This window comes from Chiloscyllium plagiosum, unplaced genomic scaffold (genome assembly GCF_037043375.1).
Source record: "Chiloscyllium plagiosum isolate Xiang-an unplaced genomic scaffold, Cpla_swu_hap1 HiC_scaffold_7, whole genome shotgun sequence".
NCBI classification, from domain to species: Eukaryota; Metazoa; Chordata; class Chondrichthyes; order Orectolobiformes; family Hemiscylliidae; genus Chiloscyllium; species Chiloscyllium plagiosum.
The window spans coordinates 44,619,629-44,631,435 of NW_028270145.1; the positions used below are offsets into that span (position 1 = coordinate 44,619,629).

Here is an 11,807-nt window from a genome sequence, read left to right on the forward strand (position 1 = left end):
AGATGCTGTCAGACCTGCTGAGCTTTTCCAGAAACATCTGTTTTTGTTTCTGATTTACAGCAGCCACAGTTGTTTTGGTTTTAACTCACCACATCAATTGTACACAGTATAAAACTAAGTTCATAAGTAAGGATGTCTTGCTGCAGTTATGTGGAGATTGTACCTGGAGTGTTATTTTGATGCCCCTATCCAGGAAAGGAAATACTTACCACAGAGGGAGTTCAGAGGAGGTTCACTAAACTGATACTGGGGATGGCAGGACTGACCTACAAAAATAGCTTGGTTTAACTGGGCCTGTATACACTACAGGATAGAAGACTGAGAGTGGATATGATTGAAGCTTATAAAATTCTAATAGTGCTACAGGGCCTAGATGTAGGGAAAATGTTTCTCCTGGTTGGTGGATCTAGTTGGTGGTCACAGACTCAGGATATGGAGTAGGCCATTTAGCTCTTAAGTGAATAGAAATTTCTTTATTCATTGTGTGGTCAACCTGAAAAATTAGCTACCATGTTAAAATGTGGAGATCATGTCACTGAGTACATTCAAGGAAGAGATTGAAAAGGCATCAAGGGAGATAGAGAGAAAGTGAAAATGTAACATTGAGATGAGAGGGTCAGCATAATCACATTGAATGGTGGAGCAAGCTCAAAAGGCAAAATGGCCTACTCCCACTCTGAGTTTCTAGGTTTCTAAGATGGTGCAAGTTGCTTCTAATGTTGAGATGGGCCTTCTCATCTAATTCTACCACAACTTTTGCTGTGGCTCACATTGTTCAAACTCATAAGATTCTGCCCAAAATATCTATTTGTATTCATGTGTATGTTTACTGGAAGAGGTTCCATTTTTAAAAAAATATGAAATAGGAGAGTACTATATTATTGCATAAATCCTGTCATGGCATTTATCATTCCATTATGAATTACCTGCCTCACTTTCAGTACCAGTGGTAATAGTTGGATCCTACTTGCAATTAGGCAAAAGTGAAGACTGCAGATACTGGAGATTAGAGTCGAGAGGATGGTACTGGAAACGCACAGCAGGTCAGGCAGCATCTGAGGAGCAGGAAAATCGATGTTTCGGACAAAAGCCCTTCATCAGGAATAATTCTGATTATTCAGATAAATGATTCCTGATGAAGGGCTTTTGCCTGAAACGTCGATTCTCCTGCTCCTCGGATGCTGCCTGACTGCTGTGCTTTTCCAGCACCACACTCTTGACTCCGACTTGCAATTGCTTTATCTTAGGTCCACTTAGTCTGTAAGTATAGAACCCAGAATATGTGTACACCTGAGATCTTATAACAATGTAAATAGTTTGTGTTGTTAATAAACATCAAACTATCTGCCTCAACAAGAAGCCAGTCTTTGTGGTATCTGTTGGAAGGACTTATATGTAGGGAATGCTCAAATTGTATCATACTGGCAGTGATGTTTTATCCAGAAACCACATCATGCAGGAGCTATTAAATCATAAAATGCAAGATGTAAATCCAAATTTTACTTAATTTTTGTCTGACTAAACTCTGGACTCACTTCCTGATTACACTGATGTTGTCTTTTAAACCATTAAAACCAACTGACCTATGCCTTTGCAATAATTTGAAGAAGGTAAAAACAATGACTGTAGATGCTGGAAACCAGATTCTGGATTAGTGGTGCTGGAAGAGCACAGCAGTTCAGGCAGCATCCGAGGAACAGTAAAATCGACGTTTCGGGCAAAAGCCCTTCATCAGGAATAAAGGCAGAGAGCCTGAACCGTGAGGAGATAAGTGAGAGGAGGATGGGGGTGGGGAGAAAGTAGCATAGAGTACAATGGGTGAGTGGGGGAGGGGATGAAGGTGATAGGTCAAGGAGGAGGGTGGAGTGGATAGGTGGAAAAGAAGTTAGGCAGGTAGGACAAGTCATGGGCTTACGTATGGGCCCCAGCTATGCCTGTCTCTTTGTTGGCTACCTAGAACAGTCGATCTTCCGTAATTACACCGGCACCACTCCCCACCTCTTCCTCCGCTACATTGATGACTGCATTGGCGCCACCTCGTGCTCTCGCGAGGAGGTTGAGCAATTCATCAACTTCACCAGCACATTCTACCCTGACCTTAAATTTACCTGGACCATCTCTGACACCTCCCTCCCCTTCCTGGACCTCTCCATCTCCATTAATGACGACAGACTTGACACTGTCATTTTTTACAAACCCACCGACTCCCACAGCTACCTGAATTACACCTCTTCCCACCCTACCTCTTGCAAAAATGCCATCCCGTATTCCAAATTCCTCCGCCTCCGCCGTATCAGCTCCCAGGAGGACCAGTTCCACCACAGAACACACCAGATGACTTCCTTCTTTAGAGACCGCAATTTCCCTTCCCACGTGGTTAAAGATGCCCTCCAATGCATCTCGTCCACATCCTGCACTTCCGCCCTCAGACCCCACCCCTCCAACCGTAACAAGGACAGAACACCCCTGGTGCTCACCTTCCACCCTACCAACCTTTGCATAAACCAAATCATCCGCTGACATTTCTGCCACCTCCAAACAGACCCCATCACCAGGGATATATTTCCCTCCCCACCCCCTTCCGCCTTCCGCAAAGACCGTTCCCTCCGTGACTACCTGGTCAGGTCCACGCCCCCCTACAACCCACCCTCCCATCCTGGCACCTTCCCCTGCCACTGCAGGAATTGCAAAACTTGCGCCCACACCTCCTCCCTCTCCTCCATCCAAGGCCCTAAAGGAGCCTTCCACATCCATCAAAGTTTTACCTGCACATCCACCAATATCATTTATTGTATCCGTTGCTCCCGATGCGGTCTCCTCTACATTGGGGAGGCTGGGCGCCTCCTAGCAGAGCGCTTTAGGGAACATCTCCGAGACACCCGCATCAATCAACCACACTGTCCTGTGGCCCAACATTTCAACTCCCCCTCCCACTCTGCTGAGGACATGGAGGTCCTGGGCCTCCTTCACCGCCGCTCCCTCACCACCAGATGCTTGGAGGAAGAATGCCTCATCTTCTGCCTCAGAACACTTCAACCCCAGGGCATCAATGTGGACTTCAATAGTTTCCTCATTTCCCCTTCCCCCACCTCATCCTAGTTCCAAACTTCCAACTCAGCACTGTCCCCATGATGTGTCCTACCTGCCTATCTTCTTTTCCACCTATCCACTCCACCCTCCTCCCTGACCTATCACCTTCATCCCCACCCCCACTCACCTATTGTACTCTATGCCAATTTCTCCCCACCCTCACCCTCCTCTCACTTATCTCTCCACCCTTCAGGCTCTCTGCCTTTATTCCTGATGAAGGGCTTTTGCCCGAAACATCGATTTTACTGCACCTCAGATGCTGCCAGAACTGCTGTGCTCTTCCAGCACCACTAATCCAGAATAATTTGAAGAACTCTGGGTTGTTGTTAAATCAGTCGAGTCAGGTAAATTTACATTGACATTTGCGTTAGAAAGACGAGATAATAATTCGGATGCATGCAGTTTATTTGCAAAGCCTGATTCCTCTACGTATTTATATTTGACCTTCTGCTGCTGTGTTAGTCTCCTATGTATCATTGCCTGTCTCCTTGTCCAACTCATATTTTGGAACCTCATCATCCCTGATTTTAATTGGTCTCTCAATAGCAGTCATGCCTTCAGCTGTCTAGGTGCTCACCTCCAAAATTCCATCCCTGTTATCTCTCCATCTCTTTTCTCTCTTTGAAGACAATCCTTAAAATCTAACTCTTTGACCAAATGTTTGGTAACTTGTCCCAGTGTGTCAGTGTTGTCCCCTGGAAAGAATGTATTGGTCTTGGGTGCAGATTTACGAGAATGATCACTGGCCTCTGGGGATTAAAATGCAAGGAGACAATGCACAAACTGAAGTTTTGCTCCCAGGATTTTAGAATCTTAAGTGTACAAATGTCACAGTTGGGTCTGGGCACTTTTGGCAGACAAGGGCTGGAAATGATGCTGGCACAATCCAATGAATATTGATTGACTATTTACCTCATTTACAAAGAAAGACTTTAGCAGGAACTCTGTATGAAGCTTATTCCCTCAGGTTCCAGTTCCATGTGATCTGACGTCACTGATAATCCACTCCTGCTATTAGCACAATGCCTCTTAATTCCTCTTGCCCCATTAAAGGGTGATTTGATCAAAGGTTTTGAGATATTGAGAGAAACTGCTTTCACTGATTGGGGAATCTGGTTCTAATTAGGATCAGGCCTTGCAGGATTGAAATTAGGATAAACTTCTACACACGGGGTGAAAGCAGTTTGAAGCTTTCTTCCATAAAAGGCAATTGAGTGTTTCCTCATTTTAAATCTAAGATAGTTTTGTTTTTGATTTCTTAAAGTATTAAGGAATATGGGACAAAGACAGGTATATGGCCTTAGGTCACAGACCAGACATGATCTAATTCAGGGATGGGGAACCTCCGGTGTGTGGACCGAATCCAGTTTAATTTGGTCCGGAGGCCCTCACCAAGATCTTGGCTCAATGTCCTTGGGTAAAGACAGCAACAAATCAGTCAGGCACCCTGTCAGTTTCACTATGTTTTGTTGGAGTTGCAGTTGACATCTTGTAATGTACCTGATCAACCAGTTACAGTGTGACAATTCCCTCCAGAAACATTGGTCTTTTCTGTTTAGCTCACTATTATTTCTTTAATGCTGCTGTGTTACTTCCATGTGTCTGGGTTTATTAGAAATTGCTGCTGTGTGAAGAGGCAAACCCATGCAGCCAGGGCAACCGTACCAGAAAGGGGGAAGGGTTGGGGGGTAGTGGGTGTGGTGAGTAATACAGTGAGCAAATGTGGAGAAGGAATGAGCAAGCTGACAGGGGAATGGGAGTGTAGAGGTGACAGATGCAGCCAATGGGGTTAGACTGAGGGATTCCGAGGGATGCAGCCCTCAGCAATAATTGAAGGTGAAACCGGTTTGAATCTGGAAATTTGTAGTCAACATGGTTTAAACAGAGAACAGTGGACAGAAATTCTAACTGAGGCATTTGTGTGGATTTTGTTTAATGATCCAGGAATACTGGATGATTGATACAACACCCATCGCTCCTTTATGTCCTCATTAGAAAAACAAGGAGCTAATACTGTCTTTCCCAGAATGAGAGTGAGAGCGCAGAGAAGGAGAGCGAGTGACACTAGGAAAGGAGAAATGACCAGAGTGGGAAAGGAGAGAGACAGCAAAAAAAAGGTGGATGTGAAAAAGATCAAGTCGAAAAGGAAGGCAGTGAAATTGGAAAGGGGGAAGAGGATGAAGGCAGAAGAGAGCCAGAGTGGGAATGGGGGAGTGAGAGTAGGAAAGGAGGGAGAACAAGAGACATAGTAGCAAAGGGGGAGAATGACAGAGACAGTTTATTAATTATTTTCACAAACCTTTTTTCATTTGAGGTTATGTTCTGTCAGACAAGTTGTTCAATTTTGGGGGGAGTAACCAGAGTGGGTTGTTGAGGCCAATACTGTTGTTATGGTTTTCGCGTAGGTCCAAACGCCATTTGATACAATGTTGGAGAAGTGATGTGAGCCGAGTTAGAGCTCATGGAATAGAGGGAATGGTAGTAACATGTCCTTTTAGATTTTAGATTAGATTACAGTGTGGAAACAGGCCCTTCGGCCCAACAAGTCCACACCGACCCGCCGAAGCGAAACCCACCCATACCCCTACATTTACCCCTTACCTAACACTACGGGCAATTTAGCATGGCCAATTCACCTGACCCTGCACATTTTTGGATGGTGGGAGGAAACCGGAGCACCCGGAGGAAACCCACGCAGACACGGGGAGAACGTGCCAACTCCACACAGTCAGTCGCCTGAGGCAGGAATTGAACCCGGGTCTCTGGCGCTGTGAGGCAGCAGTGCTAACCACTGTGCCACCGTGCCGCCCCAATGGATATGGAATTGGCTGAATGACAGGAATTAGAGAGTAGTGCTGTGAGCAATTCATTTCAGAACGTGCTCAGGCATCAAATCATCTACATTGCACATATCAAAATCTTCATTGCCAGCAAACATAGGAAGGCTCATTAAGGGAAAGCAATCTCAGGAATTGCATTACAACTGTGGGTGAGTTGACCACTTTTTGGTTTTCTCTCTGGAAAATTAAACTAAGCAGCTTTAGTTATCTGCTGCACTTGATTTTTGTCAACATGCCGCCAGCCCCCAAGTGGGAAAAGGATCACTGTTTCAGAATGCTGACTTCTTTTCCCGTGTTACTCATTTCACTAAATGAATTATCAAAATGTTAACTGATCAGACTCCTGTAAAGTGCTTTCGTACAATTTACTATATGAGAGGCACTCTACCATGGAAGCATTTGTGTTTTATGCACTAGATTTAATGTTTAATACATTCTCAAATATCATACATATGCCATTTTATTTGTGATTGTTTAGAGAGTCTAAAACCAAGAGCACTGTTTAAAAAGTAAGGGTGATGCCACACACTGATAAATCATTTTACTCAGTGGGTTGTGAACCTCAACTACAGAGGGTTGTGGAGACTTGATTTCTTTGAGTATGTTTAAGGTAGAGATGGATTTCTGATTCCTTTGACATACAGGTTTATGAGGACGAGATGAAGTGTTTGAGCAGCCATGATGGGTGGGTCAGGTGGGTCAATGGTGGGTCAGGTTTCCTATGTTGTTATAATTTGCTTACAATAGTTTGCTATTACAAAATGGGAGGACTGGACTGACAATTCAAAAATAATCCTTTCTTTCAAATTTACTGACGATTATTCCAGAAACTTTGCATGGTATTTGTTGACAATTATTTCTGCATTACTGCAGGAAATAACACAGGAAGTTTCTCTGTTTCTCGTGATCAGGAACTGTCAGTGTAAGGGATTCATGGATAAGTTTTTTTTTAAATACACAATAAATAATGAATCACGTTTGTCATCAGTTTATTTGCCTTAACCAGCATTTTACACATTTCAAAGCTCAAAACAAAGCTACGGGAACATTAAAAAATAGATGGTGAGAAAGCAAATGAGAAAGTAGGAAAAGAGACTATCTGCTAGCATAAAAAGGAAACAGGAGCTTATAGTTGAGTTGTGAGATCTGTTTTATTGAAGAGGAGGATGCTGCTGGGTCATGATGAAACAGAAGGTAACACTGGAAGTGTTCCATGTTGATAATGATGAGGTATTGAATAGATTGTCTGTATTTCAGATTGATCAAACACCAAGAATGGACAAACAACATCCAAGGATATTAAAGGCAGAAAGCATGGAAATTGCAAAGGTACAGGTAGTTCTTCTATAATGTGATGGTTGCATTCTTGTGCAACCCACCTTGTAGGAAAATTATGCTTTAGAAACAGCATTTAAAGTGTTGGTGATGTAACCATGTTATAGCCAACACACTTTTAAAAAGTTCACACTTTAGAAAGTGTCTTCAATTCATTAATCCTGTTACAGCAAGTGCGTGTTAACGAAATGCATGTTATAGCAGAACAACCTGGTTTGAAAATAATTTTTGAGTATTGCTTAGACTTGGGGTGGTTCCAGTGTACTGCAGATTTGCAAATATTACACCCTTGTTTAAAAATCACATGTTGATGAATTCAGCAACTACAGACAAGTCAATTTGGAGGGAAGCTTCTAGAAACAAGGATTTGGGGCAAAATTTGATAGTCATTAATAGGCAAGTGTGGGAAAGCAGGCATGGCTATCTTGAATGCAAATTGTGTTTGATTAATTTACCGAAGATTTTTGATGAGTAAACAGAAGGTTAATGAGGCTAATGTTGGACTGGTGCACATTTCCTTTTGAAAGTCATTCAGTAATGTGCCGTATAACAAATTTGTGAATGAAGTTATAAGTCATAAAACAAAATGGACAGTAACAGCATGCAGACAAAATTAGCTGTGACAGGAAACAGAGGGAAGTGGTCAATGAATTGCTTTTGGATATGAGTAAGATTTAAGGGCTGGTGCTAAGACCCTTGCTCTTATTGATATATACTAATTATCAAGGTGTACAGGGCACAATTTAAAATAGGCAAATTGTTGAAAACCTGGGAGCATTGTGAAGTGTGCAGATGATAGTACATAACTTCAGAAGGATAGAGGTTGATGGATGGACAGACAAGTGGCAGATTACATTCAAAATGGAGATGTATGAAGGCATTAATTTTGTGGCAGAATGCAGAGAGACCATATAAAATAGTTTACAATTTTAAAAACTTGGAGGAGGGGGGACATGGGTGCATATGTAAAAATGTCATTGAAAGTGGTAAATAAAGCATACAACATCTTAGGTTTTATAAATAGGGGCATACAGCGCAAAAGCAAGGAAATTATGTTCAACTTGAATGGAACACTGAATTGGCCTTAACTGCAATATTGTGTGTAGTTCTAGGGGCCACACTTAAAGAAAGATGTGAAGGAATTAATGATCATGCAAGAGATTGGTTCCATGGAGAAACAACATCAACTACCTAAATGGATTGATAGAGTTAGATCTGTTTGCCTTGTAGAGGAACAGCTGAAAAGAGAGTTGATCAAGGTTTTCACAATCACCAGCAGTCTGGCAGAGTAGATAGATCTCATTGGTGGAAGGATTGAGAAGGGATGTGTTATGAACCAGACCAAACCACCTCAAAATATTCAGAAGATATTCCTGACCCTAACTGTTTTTCTTATTTTAAAGGTAAATGTAAGGTGTTGCATTCCAGATGCAATTTGATTAGCAAAACTACTGGATTTAAAAGAAAACACTTCATTCATCCACTATAGCTAAAATACAACAAAAGAAAGAAGAAATTGGAATAAGCTAACTCTATTGGAATAACTTAGTAGAATAATAGACACAGTAGCAATTACTAATTAACTGTTCCAATATAGGAACATCCCACCAGCATTCCATAGAAAAAAACAAATTCAGAAAACAGATTGTTTCACATGCAACTCCAGTGGCAGGAAGAGAACTCCTAGTTTGTCGCTGTAACTGAGAGGGAAAAGGTAGCTGTCACTTCTTCAAGACTCCAACAGCAACTGCTGAAACTAAAAACTAAAAGTCCTAATTTTGTAAGATCTTGACCCCACCCATTCAGGCTGCTTCAATTGTTCCAACCCAAAAAACAGCCCAAGACATCACAATTTGTTTATTCTATTGGCTCTAGTAGACTGCTCTACACCTCTGCCTTAATACCTCTCTTCAAAAAAAAGGACAAAATAACCTCTTAAAGCCATAGTATTGCCACAGAATGCACAGATATGAAGTAATTGCCAAACGAAGCAAAGAAAATGTGAGGAAAATCTTCTTCCTGCAGTAAATGCTGGCATTTGTGATGGACTACCTGATTATGTAATGGAGGGACATTCAATTGAGGTACTCAATTATTATCTGAAAATGACAATAGACAGGGCTACAGGGTGAAAGCCGGGGATTATCAATAGGTGAAATGTTCTTTTAATCATCATTAACTGGTTCTTTCTCCAAGGCAATATCACTACCAATGAGACTCCACTTACCAATTAGCAGTATCCCCACATATAGCATTAGTTGTTGTTGTTCCTTTACTTTGGTATTTCTTGTGAATTGTTCTGATGAGTGCAAGACAAAGCTTTGACAAATTACATTTTTGCAGCATTAAATCCAATTATTTTATGGTATGCAAATATTAAGTATATTGCTTTGCTGAAGGGTAGCTATGTTGTATAAATACCTATATAACAACATAATTACATAGTGTACTTCGATACTGAGACAGACTTGTGAAAGAAATACAAGGTTGTTCACAATGAAAGGTGTTTTTAAGAATAATCAAGGTAGCTTTGATTTGCATGCAGATCTTTGCGCACTTACTCTTTAATGTAAAACTTGGGAGCATTGTCAACTGTAAGACTGATAGTAATTGAGATGCTGACTGATATGCATGTGCAAGCAGAATTTGAACATCCTTGGAGTTTTTTTGTTTAATGTTCAAATTTTATGGAATAATGCTGAGCAGAAGTTGAAATAAACAGCAGTGAATTTTATGCGATAGCTTTAATGATGCAATATTTAACAAAAAAAGTCAACCTTTTCTATTTTTATTACCATGAAATGCACTGTAACATCGTCAAAATTGTGAGATATTTAACTTCAGAGCATTTTAACTTTCATAAACTCTCCATTTAAAACATAAAAGTGAAATATCAATGATTGGTTATTTTTCAATTTGCAGGACTGACAAATGAAACTGATAGATTCCATGGAAGTCAATCACACCTTCAGAGAGCAGTAGAGAAGCAGAGACAGACACATTTTAATTGGCTGATGAGCTGTGAGATGCACATCCTGTTATGTTAAATACTGAATTCATTCAATGGTGAAGCATTCTAGCCAGAAGCAGTGTGGTTAGATTTAAAAGCTGATTTTCAGTGCATCAGTTTAAGTACTGTACATGCAAGGAAGCTTAAACCAAGATCAGTTGGATTATATGGAAATATTACAAACACTAGGATGAAGAAGAGTGGATTCAATAAACCTCAGGATCCCACATTCAGCATTGAAAAAATAAGTCACACATTAGGTAAGGGAAATATTTTTAATGTTAACCTGTTTCGTAATTTAATATTTCTAAGCATTTTCTTTCTACACTTCATTGCATTAATACTCTTAAACAGGAGGGTAATAGAGCAAACATATATTAATTTTAAATGCAATAAGCATAGTGGTCCATCAGGTTCAGCTTGCTTAACTGATGTAATGCAGAACTAGATTTAAATGCAAGGAAAGCAGAAACTATAACCATTTTATTCTAAGTTAAAAATGTTGCAATATTTAGTAAACACAATTGATGTCAGATTAATTGCTTTGAAAATATCCAGCTAAGATCCTGAAGGAGAATCTTAGTTTAACTATACTCGTAATGTAGCATTACAAATTGCACAGTATTGAGCTTACTTCTAAAATCAATTAATTAGAAATGTAACTACTTTTGTATTTAATATAAATAGTTTTAACTTTCACATTTTGTGAGCTGATAAAATTATTTAAATAATTGTTTTAGTCCTCATTTGATTGATGTGCATGTGCTGTAATTGCATCTATAACTTGTGTCAATCAAGTAATATTCAAATATTATTAAACTGGTAGCTTACTTTGCTTGCAGCTTGTGCATTACCATTTTTCTCTTGCAATCTAATTTGAAATTCAAAAACTGAGGCAACAACTGTATTAACCATGGCTTTCTTCACCCACTGGTGGTTACAGAATACTGTTGTGATTTAAATTAAAATTATTGTTTCCTGAACATTGCATAACTTTTTTGCCATGCTTGGATCAGAATTATGAAATATTCAAGATGAAAAATCAGTTTGCAAAATTATTGATTTGATACTTCAAGCAAATGCCAAAACGTCAGAATTGATTTATGTAGTGTAAATTTGAATAGGATTTCTCATTTGAAAACTCACGGTGGATTATCTAATTTCAATGTATAATCAGGGTTAAAAACTGGTCCATTAAATTTGTGCTTTCTCCGAGGTTCTGTGTTGTATGTTGGGTTTCCTTCAAGAATTCTACAAGGTGGAAGGTGCTTTGGATTGTATGCCTGAAAGAAATGTGTGACATACAATGAAGTGAAAATATTGGTAAATTAACAGTTCACCATTAGAATAATAATTCATAAATTACTTACGCATTTGGAAATGTTCAGAAGAGCAGAATGTGATATCCTGGTTATATAAGTTCAAGATTATGTACAGAGATTTTTCAAAGTGCTTTTGAATTCAAAAGTGTTATTGTGTAACGTGAAATTAAATATAAAGGTGGTCGCCTCTCTTCACCTGAATTTAATGGA

At 40.1% G+C, this 11,807-nt stretch overlaps 1 protein-coding gene across 2 annotated transcripts in view; it reads left to right on the plus strand.

Moving 5' to 3' along the window:
• The window catches only part of pde1a (phosphodiesterase 1A, calmodulin-dependent), a 605,934-nt gene that overhangs the window by 35,481 nt on the left and 558,646 nt on the right, over positions 1–11,807 (plus strand). The gene's annotated exons all lie outside the window — the stretch shown is intronic.